This window comes from Sapajus apella, unplaced genomic scaffold, assembly GCF_009761245.1.
Source record: "Sapajus apella isolate SASKATOON/1434 unplaced genomic scaffold, GSC_monkey_1.0 scaffold1731, whole genome shotgun sequence".
Taxonomy (NCBI): domain Eukaryota; kingdom Metazoa; phylum Chordata; class Mammalia; order Primates; family Cebidae; genus Sapajus; species Sapajus apella.
The window spans coordinates 2028-6672 of record NW_022438657.1 but is presented as its reverse complement, the minus strand read 5'-3'; the positions used below and the strand labels follow the sequence as shown (position 1 = coordinate 6672).

General features: G+C 35.6%; 1 pseudogene across 1 annotated transcript; it reads left to right on the top strand.

Annotated features, from left to right (window-relative positions):
• The first annotated feature begins 830 nt into the window (after window positions 1-830).
• Window positions 831-4050, top strand: LOC116546945 (annotated as a pseudogene). The gene is made up of 3 exons (XR_004266892.1): window positions 831-867; window positions 2777-2866; window positions 2954-4050. The product of XR_004266892.1 is annotated as a cyclin-dependent kinase 2-associated protein 1 pseudogene (transcript).
• Window positions 4051-4645: the final 595 nt, after the last annotated feature.

Sequence of the window (4645 nt, the reverse complement as noted above, 5' to 3'; positions counted from 1 at the left end):
TAAACAGTAGAAACATGTTCTCTTTAAAAATTTTATCCATCTTATTTTAAGCTCTATTTATGATTATTAGCTTTTACATTATAGATTTGATGTATACTTGGAGTAAGTGTAAATATAAGTATTTTTATCAAATAAAATTTTCCCATTGGTTGAAATATTGTCTGAAAATTAACATTCTGTAATTGACTCTAGAGACTATTACAACTTGTTTGCCAGGCACTCACACATGCTGTAAATTAAGGGACAAACAATTCTTTCCTCTTAGAAGCTCTTACTCCTGAATGAGAGAAAAACCATAAATATCAATACTAAAAATGCTTTTAGAAAGTAATACACTTCAAAAAATAAACAGAAAACAAAAGCTGTTTCATTAATTTAAAGAAACAGTGCATTTTATTTAGCGTGCCTGCTGAAGGGCACATGAGGAATAATTTATAGTCATTCAATTTATACAATTTTGCTTTGCATATTAGGTAATGATTAAGAAACATACTTAGAAAGTAATCCAGAGCCTATCCTATAATGATTGAAGGAACTTCAAGATCAAACAATTGTGAATGCCACTAGTTACCGTAGCAGATCATTTTGTGACATAGGAGATTTCACAATTTATATTTATGACAACTCTCAGATTTATGTTTAATGTGTTTATGTAAATGGCACTCCGTATTGAGAAAATGAATACTTACACACAAAAAAAGGTTATTTTAGCCTTTAATTATTTCTATCAACAATTTTTTGCAATGCATTGTTAACTAATTAATATAGAAGCAATACTGTATTTCTATCTTTACGGCAAATTGAAAGATGGTAATAGATGCACAGTGACAATGACATTATTATCTAAAGAAATATCTGTGAACAATAGTAAGTTTCATGGATTATACAAACGTGCTTAGTATCATCACAGAATAAAGAAAATATTAATTACATTTAAAAAATTGTTCATGATTTGCTTGCTTTGCTATTGTTTATATTTGAAAGCTTTCCATTCTTGTTGAAACCATATACATAGAATTAAGCATGATAGGTTTTTGATTTAAAATAACTCTAAAATTTCATTACAGCCTCATTCTCTACAATAGGCTGTGACAATAAGTAAGTGTTTTAGAGGATTTTTTATATCAATCGGAGGTTTTATATTTCAGAAAATAATATATGAAAATAAGTATTTTTAATGATACATTTTATGACAATAATTCAGCCAACCATTATGGCATGGCATTGGACATATGTTGTATTTTGCATTGGATAAGGGTGTAACAATATAAAGTCAACCATGTTGAACATAAATTACCATAGATGAAATTTCTAAGGAGAGAAAAGGTTTAAACTAAAACCTATGAGCTAGAGACAATTATTCTATTATACTGTGGTTTCCGGAATGGATGTATTATAGGGATGTGTGTGTGTGTGTCTGTGTGTGTGTGTGTCTGTGTCTGTGTCTGTAAAAACCGTTTTATTTTTCAAGGACAGGTGAGTTATACATAAATAACTGTCTTACTCAATGACTCAGAGGCAACACAAATTCAATTTCTATGGTATAAGTATAGGAATACTCTATGCGAGGGTCTGGGACCCAATCCAAAAAATGAAAGTACTATTATGTATCCATGGATATGAAAGTTATTATTCTCAGTCAATAGAACATAATTCAATATGCCCAGAATTTTAGTAGACAAAAAAGTTAAACATAAAACCATTAGTTTGGAGTAGTGATCATTTAACTTAAATATCAAATCATGTCCTTTGCAATTTGTTTAAAAGAATAAATTTATCACTGCTGCTAAAGTACAGTATACTGTTTACTACAGACTTCTTTGAAGAAAACAAAGACACAGGTTTAATATATATTCATACTGTAGAGTGATTTCCTATTGCAAATGACTGGAAAACACTTCTAGCATCGTAATGTTCCTGTGCTTACGGGCTCTTCTGTTGTTCAATGTGTCTAGAGCAATAAAATCAACTTGTAAGCTTTGCCTCAGCAGCTGAGCACTGCATGCATTCAGGTCATTATGGCAGTGGGGTGCTTGGTTGGAAAATGGTGTATAAATAACTGGTAACATGCACGAAGTCTGATTTTACTGGCCAGTTACTATTTTTAGGCTACCCTTGCATTTGAAAAGATTTATGCTCCTGAGGAATTGAATGTAAAAGCATGAATGCTAACTCCACTCTGACAACACAAAAGCCATTCTTAGGAAATGATTGTTTTAGAAATGACTTTTGAAAATCAAAGTAGTTCTTTTATTAATAAAACTATACTCTACATTTTGTTAAATATTACTATGGGAACATTTAATAAAATTCACCCAAAATACGAATCTCAGGGCAAGACAACACTAGTTTTGCATTAATATTGCATGCTATTTACTAGTGCTGTACTTTTGATGTACTGTACTCTACCACTTTAAAAATTTTTACTTCATCATTTAAAATACTTTACTTTTAATGCATACATACTGTCATTACTTCTCTCTCTTCTTCCCTCCTTGTTTTCTCCCCTTCTGTCTCACACACACAAACTTCCCATGAACATATGCAATACTTTCAACAAATAATATGCAGTTCAAATAGTTATACACATATACGCTTATATTTACTATTTGCGACTTTTTCCAATTGTATTTCACATTCTACAAAGCAACACTGTCATGCTTCTAAACTAACTTTTTAGCTCTGTTAATTAAGTAAAAAGAAATAAGCTTATTTTGTCAATTAGTAGCATATACTTTGTATCATCTATAACTACATACTTTAAAGTTTTCTTAAGAAGCAAAGAAAGCGGAGACTGCGGCGGCCGCAGGGCGCGGACGGCCGTATTTGCCTGCGCAGCCCGAGCCGCCGCCAACAAAAAGTTCGCGTGCGCTCGGCGGGTGCTCGGACCTGCAAGGGGCCGCCGGGTCCGGCCACCGCCGCCGCTGCCCTCGCGGCCCGGACTCGCCGCGCCCGCCGCCCGGGGTGATATCTTACAAACCGAACTTGGCCGCGCACAGGCCCGCCACCGCCCTCCACGCCGCTGGGAGTGTCCACTCGCCGTCCACCAGCGTGGCGACGTCTTCACAGTACCGCCAGCTGCTCAGTGACCACGGGCCACCGTCCCCAGGCTATACCCAGGGACCTGGGAATAGCAGGTGCCCCAAAGCAAACACGCGGGCTGCTGGCCATCACTGAAGAGCTGGGGAAGGGGATCAGGCCCACGTCCGCGGGCAGCAAGAGCGCCATGGAGAGGCTGAAGCCTGCATCGTTCACGCTGGAGGCCTGGCTCGGGAGGGCTCGGCACAAACGGAACGGAATGCCAGATCCTAGCTTCCCTGTTGGTTTTGAAGGATTCCCGTCTTTTTACAGGATGAGAAGTTACAGTTCATCTCCCCTGTTCAGATGAAACCCTTGTTTTCAAAATGGTTACAGTTCAGTTTTTCCTCCCATGGTTCACTTGGGTCTGAACCTACAGTCTCAAAGATTGAGAAAAGATTTTGCAGTGAATTAGGATTTGCAATTTAAGTAGTTAGGAACTGCCCAGGTTTTTTTGGTTTGTTTTTTGTTTTTAAGCATTGATTTAAAAGATGCTCCTAAAGTTATCTTACAGCAAACTAGTTTGCCTCCAAGACACCATTGTCTCCCTTTAATCTTCTCTTTTGAATACATTTGTTACTCACAGTGTYCTTTGTTCCTTTTCATAAGCTAATACCACTCTAGGGATTTYGTTTTTAATGCATATTGACAGCACACTTTACTTAGTAGCTGGTTCTCATTTGCCATACAGTGTAGATTCTGCTGAATGTAACTTCTTTTTTGCTTAAGCATTTGCATGACTATTAGTGCTTCAAAGTCAGTTTTTAAAAATGCACAAGTTCTAAATACAGAAGAAAAAGCAACCCACCAAACCCAACAAGGACCCCCGAACATTTTCATACTAAGACTGTAAGTAGATCTCAGTTCCTCGTTTATTGTAAGTTGATCAAAACATCTGGAAGAAAATGACTAAAACTGTTTTCATTTTTGTATGTACTTATTACTTGATGTAATAAAGCTTATTTTCATTAAGAAAAAAAAGTAAAGAAAGCATGTGGTGTAACTGTACTTATCTATTATTTGTAGCATTTTCTAGGCTTAGAGCATCTAGGATTTGATAAATATTAACATGAGATCATTGAGGCACCTAAGTTAAATTCATATGTATAAAAATGCAAATGCTATATACATATATATGTCATAACAGAATTAATGATTTTCTTAATTCTAGTATGATAGACTTATGGTACTTTATTTTGGCCATTCCTTCGATGATTGATAGATGATGTTGACTAATGCTACTTCTGTTACTAGCTACATATTTTAGCATCTACTGCATGAAGGATGCCAATCCAACTGTTCACAAAATAATTTCTAATTGTCAGACCAACTGTAAATGTTATGTAATAGTATCCAAATGTGGAGGACACTGTAGTTCAAGGGCAATAAGCTTGATCTGTATTCACAGAACTACCAGGTTAGTGAGCCAGGATTGTAATGCAAGTCTTTATGGCCCTAAACCCATGCTATTTTAAAAATTGCCATGCTATCAAAGGTTGATTTAATTTGATTTATACTTTTAAATAATTTTATAATCCATCTGAAACCTGATCACAATCACTCATCA